Source organism: Mus pahari, chromosome 15 (genome assembly GCF_900095145.1).
Source record: "Mus pahari chromosome 15, PAHARI_EIJ_v1.1, whole genome shotgun sequence".
In the NCBI taxonomy this organism is placed as follows: Eukaryota; Metazoa; Chordata; class Mammalia; order Rodentia; family Muridae; genus Mus; species Mus pahari.
In genome coordinates this window covers 9,201,424-9,210,652 of record NC_034604.1, presented here as the reverse complement: position 1 = coordinate 9,210,652, position 9,229 = coordinate 9,201,424, and the positions used below count along the sequence as shown (strand labels likewise).

The 9,229-nt window shown below is 42.8% G+C and overlaps 1 protein-coding gene across 2 annotated transcripts in view; it reads left to right on the top strand.

The window, feature by feature from the left end:
• Positions 1 to 2,525: 2,525 nt before the first annotated feature.
• Osbpl1a (oxysterol binding protein like 1A) overlaps positions 2,526 to 9,229 on the top strand; it is a 187,612-nt gene continuing 180,908 nt past the window's right edge. For both annotated transcript variants that reach the window (XM_021215014.2, XM_029546728.1), the window contains exon 1: positions 2,526 to 2,690. The gene's annotated coding sequence lies outside the window, so the exon portion shown is untranslated. The remainder of the gene's footprint in view (positions 2,691 to 9,229) is intronic.

The following is a 9,229-nucleotide window of genomic DNA, read 5'->3' as shown; positions in this document are numbered from 1 at the left end:
TCTAACATACATTGCTTGCTGAGAGGGTGTAAATCTGACAAATGCTTCTCAAAATAGAGTTACAGTTGGGGACAACGTAGTGATTGTACTTATGGAATTTCTCTGTCTGAAATGGCAACTTACAGCCCTAACAGGCTGCTTACATTTAAAGCTAAAATAAAAATGTATTACACAAGCTGCATTTCAGGTGTCTCATAGCTTCATATGGATGGTGGCTTCTGACTGGACAAGACAGAAGCATTCCAAATGTCACAGAGCAAGCAATGTTTTAGAATAATTAATTCTATTACATTAACATTCTGAGTTTTAAAAATCTGTCCAAGCTGGGCAGTGGTGGCACACGCCTTTAATCCCAGCACTCGGGAGGCAGAAGCAGGCGGATTTCTGAGTTCGAGGCCAGCCTGGTCTACAGAATGAGTTCCAGGACAGCCAGGGCTACACAGAGAAACCTTGTCTCGAAAAACAAAACAAGACAAAACAGAACAACCCAGAACTTCCCTTGGCCATGGTGTCTTGTCATACCCACAGAAAAGTAACTAATGAAATAACACGTTTCCCCACGGTGAATTCCAGGCATCAAAGCATCACAGTGAGAAGGAAGTTCTCATGGAATCATGTGAGAAATTATTTCAAGTCGCCTTTTATTTTGGCTATGAAGTTGTGGTTTAGATAGTGTCTTCACACCAGTCATTACCATCACAGTAGCTGGAACCACCCCCAGCAGCAGGATATGGGAATGGCCACCGGATTCTCATCCGAGGCCCTGCCTCTCTCTCCTGCCTCTCTCTCCTAGCTGTAAAGGATTTTTCCAGCTGCATATACTTTCGAATGTTGTTAGAATATGTAGAAGGTAGACTGTTGTCCAAGTGTCCAAGTCTATCTACGCCAGTGGTTCTCAACCTTCCCTTTAATACAGTTCCTCATGTTGTGATGACCCCCAACAATAAAATTATTTTCTTTTTTTTTTAAAGATTTATTTATTTATTATATTTAAGTACACTGTAGCTGTCTTCAGACACTCCAGAAGAGGGTGTCAGATCTTGTTATGGATGGTTGTGAGCCACCATGTGGTTGCTGGGATTTGAACTCTGGACCTTCGAAAGAGCAGTCGGGTGCTCTTACCTACTGAGCCATCTCACCAGCCCAATAAAATTATTTTCATTGCTACTTCATAAGTGCACTTTTGTTCCTGTTTTGAAACAAATGCAATTAGTTTTGAAGATAGAGGGTTTCCAAAGGGGTCACGACCCATAGGTTGAGAGCCACTCATTTATGCACTACAGAGGAAGTTATTATCTATGCTGGGTTGATACGTTTTAGTGATGTGGCTGCTTTGTGGTCATTCACATTCATGTAACCCCTAACTCATGCTCCCGTAAGTCCAGCTCATTGGTTCAAGGAGCTGGACTTTGGTAGAATCATTGCTTTGGTTTGATGTTGCAGTGAATATGGTTAAGTCTCCCCATAAAATGTTCATGTGAGATGGTTCAGCATTTTTTTTTAAAGCCCCAGGGTTTCTTCTAGACAAATATAATTGCAGAAGTTATCCTAGATTTTGCAATTGAGGCATTGCATTAGTTAAGTGCCTGTTTTATTAGGAAAAGATGTCAGGCTGCAGAACAGCTTGCTTGTGTTCTCCAAAGGCCTCACTGGTAAAGACCTGTCATATGTAGCAGGCACATGAGACATGTCACACTCTAATTACTCTAGTGAACAACTTGCCTATAACTGGTTCTCAGTAGTTTCTAGAACTGAGCAGACTTCAAGAACTACAGCCTTTTCAAAATTTAAAAATGACGCTTGTTAATTTTTCACCACAAACAATTATGTTTGTTAAATCCCTTTGCAAACTTTTGAAAGTTGAAATGTTAACAAGCTTGTAATTTCCTGTTCTTTGAGTATATGTACAAATCCTTTTTAAAGATGCAATTATATGTGTTTGAATATTGGTGTTATAGACTGTGTGGTAACTCCTCTGGCTAGACTGGTCAGACACACTAGTGTGAACAGGTAGGTTCTTTAGCAGAGATTGTCTTGTGGAGAAGCAGTGGAGGGAAATTTGTAAAATCTTATTTCTATGTAACTTTCACGTATCTCTAGCTTACAATGGTCACATCTGTCTGATGTGTTATGGCTAGTCTCTGAAGTGTGAGAACAAGATGAGGTAGGTGTAGCAAATTTTATATGGCCAATTAAGTTTACATGAGTGTAGTAGCAACCAAAGTAAAAATTAAAAATATAGCTTTGGGTTTCTGGGTAATGTATCTGTTTAATACGGACTCCTCACAGTATTAACTCAGTATTATTTTGCTCAGAATCTATGCCGCCGCCCCTCTTCACCCCCACTTCTCCCACCCAGGTCTAGTCCACAGCAGCTTTCCGAGAAAGGAGAGGCTCCGCCCCGCGGCGGAGGCGGCCAGTTAGTCCTGGCCCTCAGGAGGCGTGGTCTAGAGGGGCGTGGCCCCGCGAGCGAGTCACGTGCCGAGCTCGGCGCCAACCTTTCTGGGGCGCGCGCGTTACCCGGGGTCCTCCTTGCTCCTGACCCGCGGATCCTTGGGTTCCGCCTGGTTCCCTTTCGGGATACCCGGGGCGTCCTCGTGAGAGCGGCCCGCGTGGGTGACGGCCGCCCGGTGGGCGCGGCCGGGCCTGTGGTGGAGGCCGCCTCAGGAGAGGGGCCGGCGAGCACGCAGGTCAGTGTGGCTCAGGGTGGGGCGTGAAGGGCCCCGGAGCCCCGGCATCTCCGCCTTGGAGCCCGGGTGGCGGGCACTACGCGCTGCGCAAGTGCGAGTGACTTAGGAGCGCACGTCCTGACTTGTAGTTTCCTTCCAGCCCCGAGGATTGATTGACAATGGAAGGCACGCGTCGTGCGTGGGACCATTGTCCCACGTTCCATCTGACCCGCTCGACAAATCCCAACGACCTAAAGGCCATTTAGCAAGTGAATGACTGCAGCTGCACTCCACCAGGGAAGATGCCCTTAATCTATGGCCCTCGTGGTCCGCAGGAGGCTTAGAGCCGGGTTTTCCTGCTTGGAGTTTTAAGTAGGCTGCATTGTGAAACTGAATTGCTCAGCGTCTGCTAGTAAGTTAGACAAAGCTGATTGAATGCTGCTCAGTAGCTGTTTAGTTGGTGTATGTAAGGCTGCTTGATAATGGAATTGAACTAGCTTTGCAATCCCTGATGTCTTCCTCAAGTATTCATTGGGTCCCGGAAAAGATACATAGTGGATACAATTTGGCAAAGCTTCACCTCTTAGCTCTTGGAAATTGTTGACTACATTGAAGTCCATCAGTGTTTACATGCTAACCCTGAGATTTTTTTTTTTTCCCCCTGCAACTTGGTTAATATAAAACTAACTCCCTCGTATGAAATTTTAAGCATCTGTAATTATGAAATAGTTACAAAGTCCACTTTCTCTTGATATTCTAATTCAAAATTACTAGGTGAGCCCCGAATAACCTACAGAGAAAGATGTCAGCAACGCTTTGAAAGTTTATCCTTTTCATTTTGCCCGGGCAAGGTAACTCCCTCAGTGTTTGGCATCTGGTAGTAAGAGTCAGAGTTAACTGCCAGAAATTGAGCGGATTTATCTGAAATAGTTGTTCAGTGACACTTGTTCAGTATTCTCATACATCAACAGGAATGTGTGGCAGTTGGCTAATCCCTGTCCTGGAGGCTGCTCATTTCTCTAGATGTTATTCTAACAGTTTGTATACCTGCAAACAGCCAGACAGTATTTCTCTTAAAAAAAATTCCCTTCTACTGTATTCCCTTAAAGGGAAATGGTACTGTTACAGAAGGAACAATTGTATAAAAGAATAGTCAATTTCTTTTGAGGGGTTGTACGATGCAGTGTCTATTAAATTGCAGATTTTCTCTTGCTGTTTTGACTTAGAGCTGTGTGATCATAGCATTTTTTCAGTTGGAACTCTGTGGTGGCAACTTGTTTTATTTTCAAGCTGAGGTCTCCTTAGCTCAGGCTGGCATTGGACTCTGTCATTCTCTTGAGTGCTGGGATCACGGGTGTGTACTACTTACCTGGGCTTGGAGACAGTCTCTTCCATGTTGACATAAGCCGACTACATCAGTGCTCTCAGAAAACAAGCCACTAGGAAACAGAAATCAAGTGGCGACACACAGACAGAGGGAATAGGTTAGCGGCTGCCTCCCAGACCTTTGACTCGCTTAGAACTTAATTGAGTTCTCTTCAACTGTTCTGCTTGCAATCAGAATTTCGTTGATGGCATTGGAAATCCCTTGATGTCCTTTGGAAGAGTACAGGGGTTTTGTGGTATAGCTATTGGCTTATACCAATTCATTAATGACATTTTAGAAAGGACTGCAGAGATGGCTCAGTGTGTAAAGTGGTTGGTGTTGTGTGGACCTAAGTTGGCAGATCCCAGGACCCATGTAAAGCCTGACATTAGTCTGTAATCCCAATGCTGTTACAGCATGATAGCCAGAGTCAGGAGAAGCCATGGAGGTGTCTGTGACAGCTAGGCTGTTATGGACTGTGGTGAACAGGAGGTCCTAACTCAAACAAGCAAGGTAGACGAAGGCCAGGAGAGACACTGGAAGTTGTCTCGTGACCTCACACAAATGCTGTGCACACGTTTGGACACATGAGCGTGTCACACATACGTCGTACACACAGAGATGAGAAAGAGATGTGTCACACACTCTGCACAGGGCATATTTATGATCTCGGGTGTCATGTCCGTTCTCTGAAATGGTCTTGATCACTTGACTGTTGAGGTTTTCCTCACATGGTTCCTCCCCGGTACTTAATTGACGCTGTCATTACTAAGGGTCTGTAGGAAGGCCTGGTGTAACGTAAGAACTAGGTGGTTTTCTAGGTTACTCCATTTGAGTTTTCTCATTCACTCACCGTGGAGTAGGAACTTGCCACAGTAGACAGTGAAAGCAACCTTAACTGTACACTTCCCATCATGTGTCACTGGAAAGAAAACCACAGTGTGCTTTCTGCTTCCTTTCCCTTTAAAAGTGACACACGTTTCTTTCTAGTCCTAAGTACTCAGGAGGCTGGGGCCGGAGACCCACTGTGCTCAGCAACTGGAAGCCATTCTGTGCAGCTGCTGGACCCTTTCTCCTCAAAACTTCTCTTTAAAGAGAAATTGCTAGGGGGCTGGAGAGATGGCTCAGCGGTTAAGAGCACTGGCTGCTTGCTCTTCCAGAGGTCCTGAGTTCAATACCCAGCAACCACGTGGTGGCTCACAGCCATTTGTTACAGGATCTGATGCTCTCTTCTGGTGTGTCTGAAGACAGCTACAGTGTACTCATATAAATGAAATAAATAAATCTTTAAAAAAAAAGAGAGAGAGAGAGAAATTTCTATAGTGTATAAACCATGATGCATCAGTATTATATGATACTAATTCTACTTTCAAGATACTTTTCAATTATGAAATAAAGTGGGAAAAATTGAAATTTATTTTGTCTAAGGCTCAAAGATGTTTATTAAAAATAAAATTTCATCAACTTCCTTGTTAGTATTTTTATTATTAAAATATTTATCTAGTCTGAGACTCCTCTGTCATAGTGTCTGTAGACTCTGGCTGTTTTGAAACATTAGCTAATAGTTCTTAGAATTTTTCACATTAAAATTGAAGACAAGTGCAGGAAGGCTCCTCCTTGGTGGAAAATACAGTCTAGCCGGTAGAGTTGAAACATGGTTGCAAAGGAAAGCCACTTACTTAACTTCTTCAAGCTTTAAGCTTTTCAATGGGATTTAGGTAGAATGATAACTACCCAGTGATTAGACATTATTTTCTTTGTGGCATTCAAGTGTGTAAGCTGTGCTTTTCACAGACAGAAGACGGTTTGTAAAGTGTCATGTGACTGGAGAGCGTAGTCAGCACTGTCACTTCTCTTTTAGAAGAACAATGCTCAGTATCAGGCACAGACTCACTGAGGGGCCAGAGGAGAAAGGTTCCTAAGTGAGAAGTCAAGCTAAAAGCGCTAGAGAGGGCTTTCAGAAGCCGAGGTTAAAGACTGCTGCCTTCCTTACTTAAAATTCAGGTTCTTCTTGTCAGTGTCCATGTGGGATCAATGAGCAGAATCCATGGATTTTTCATTTTAGACACTGGCCTGAAATTTTGAATTTGATTGCAGTATTTAACCCTCCACTGAAAGTTCTAGCTTGTAGTTGTGACTCTGCTGTCGTTCCCTCCATAAATAACTTTAATTTCCTGCATTTTTGGTTCTTTCAACCACAAAACCATTGTTTAGCTAGGAAACACAACATGGAGACAAAGTCCCATTAGCAGCTGACTACTTTGGAATACAGAGTGAAACAGTTTTCTTTTCTTCTTCTTCTTCTTTTTTTTTTTTTTGGTTTTTCGAGACAGGGTTTCTCTGTATAGCCCTGGCTGTCCTGGAACTCACTTTGTAGACCAGGTTGACCTTGAACTCAGAAATCCACCTGCCTCTGCCTCCTGAGTGCTGGGATTAAAGGCATGCACCACCACACTCGGCTTAACAGTTTTCTTAATACACTTTTTAAGGTATAGTTTCTATGTATATACATTTAATTTTTCTCACTGTTAAAATTCTTAGTATACGATGTAGCTAAAGTATTATATTGACATGTTGATATCCAACCATAAGGTAAGTATCTGCCTATGATTTGTTTTTCTTTGTACTGCTGGGGCTCACATCTGGAGACTTGGATGTACGAGGCAAGAGCTCTCCATGTTGTCACATCTTTCGGTTTTAATGATGGTGTGGGCCACTATGCTTCTTCATCTGCCTGTAGAACTTTTTAGTCCTTTGAACTGAGATTCTGAACCCTCTGAGCAATTTCTGTTTTTCCCTCTTAGATATTGGTAACTATAACTTTTTAAAACAGTTGCTTTTAAAATTTTAGAGACCGTGTTTCCTTAGCTCCAAGCTTGTGATCCTCTGGCTTCAGCTTCTTGAGTGAGGCGTTTACAGATACACATCACTGGGTGTAGCTCTCCTTCCTGCTCCTGAATTGGGCTATGCGGCTCCCTCGTGTAAGTGCAGTCATACATGGTTGTCCTTCTGTAACTGGCTGATACCATTTATTTAGCAAGATGTGTCCAAGGTTTATCTGGGTTCTAGCACATGCCAGAAAAAAATATTTAAAGACTTATTTTATTATGTGTATGAATGTTTGGCCTACTTGTATGTATGCTTACTATTGTATGTTACTGGTGCCCTCAGAAGCCAAAAGAGAGTTTCAAATCCCATGTAATGAAAGTTATGGATAGTCGTGAGCTGCCATGTAGATGCTGGAAACCAAACTTGGGTCCTATGGAAGGTTAGCAAATATTCAACTTTGGAACCATCTTTCCAGCCCCCAGAGAATCATTTTTAAAGTTGAATTATATTCTATTGCATGTTTACCATATTCTTTTATTGGCTCTTGGGTATTCTGAGTGATGTTGCAGGATATTTGGACATATTTTGAACCCTGCGATTATGAACTGATCCTAGAACTTTCTGTTTACTGTAAATGAGTACTTGTATGGCTCAACCCTAGCTGAGAGCTAAATAAAGTCAACCCTAGGTCAAGAGGAGGAAAAAGCAACCGGCTGACAGGGAGTGAATGCAAGGAAACAGAAGGGAAGGTCTCTGAATGGAAGGGGATTTAAGGCAGCCTGAGGAGCCTTTTTCTTCTGAGAAGTCAGTGGGGTAGGAAGCTTAGCTGGGTGTTTTCTCTGCCTCTCTGAGCTAGCAGGTTGACTTCATTTAGCTCTTGGATAAATGGGGTATGCTAGGGGTGAGCCAGCCACAACAAAGTGGTGTTTGTTTATTTGTTTGTTTTTAGTAAAGAACACAGTCTTGGGGTTCACAGTGTGATCAAATATCCTGCAGCAGAGTGATACTGATATATAGATATAGATATGCATTTACAGATATCTGTTTGATATTCTTATTCAGAGAGTTGTATACTGTGCCAGATGAGGTAGTGAGCATGTGTTATCCCAGCACTCCTATGGGGAGAGGAGGGGTGAAGGAAAAAGAATTGCCAGAAGCCTGCAGGCCAGCCAGCCTGGATTAGGGAGAGTTCAAAAACAAGAGGCCACACTCAACTGGCATTTGTGCCCACACTCACACATGCACAAAATGATGGCTACAGTGTTGGCTTCATCCAAGTGCTGGTTGCACAAGGATTCTGAGTTTGGTCCCTAGAAACCAGATAGAGAAGGTGGATATAGAGATGCATGTTGAATATAGTGTTGGACTCTCTGACCAGGCAGAGGGCCTAGGCACATAGGTGAATTCCACATACAATGAGAGACTGTCTCAAATATACAAATAAGTAAGTAAACTAATAAACGGGAAAGGCGAGCAGTTGAGGAAGACTTTCGACGTTGACCTCGGGTCTCCACATGCACACACACACATATATGTACACATGCACATGCAAAATGCCCTACAATTTCTAAAACCATAGTACAGTATAAAGTCAAATGGAGTCTGAGGGCTACTACTGAGTCTTCCCGGTAGCTAGCTGACATAAAACTAGCCAGCACAATTGACACTGAGCTCTAGGTTCAGTGAGAGACCCTATCTGAAAAAATAAGGTGGAGCACCACCAGGGAAGACACTGGATACCACCGGCAATAAATAGTGTCTAGTTCCTGTAAGTGAATTCTAGGTTTCCTAATGAGAGTCTGAACAGCCATGAAAATGTTATCAACTAGATAAATGGTTCACGTTAAACTGGAAGACAGCAGTATTTCTTCTCCCTCATGCTGTCCTGCTGCTAGCCCACCTTAGGGCCTTTGAATTTCATTTCTTTTTATAAAAGTATAATCTATAAAGTATAATTTATATTTTGTCTTTTAAACACTGTAATTTAAACAGTGACCATAAAGAGTAAGCCATCAAATCTTGCTTACTTTAGTAAACTCTTGATCTAAACAATTCTGAACTCTCGACAAATATTCGAGCAATCATGACTTGTAAAATTTGGTCAGGAATCTCTTTTATTTTCTTGGAGACAAGGTTTCACTGTGTAGCCCTGACTGTCCCTCACTTGCTCTGTAGATCAGGCTGGTGTCCAACTCAGAGATCCACCTGTCCCTGCCTCCTAAGCACTGCGATTGAAGATGTGTGCCAGACCAGGGGTCTATTCTTTTATAATTTAAATCACAACTTTAAAACTTCCCGAGGTAAAGAATTGCAGGATTTAGCACATGCCTTTAATCCCAGCACTCGGGAGGCAGAGGCAGGCGGA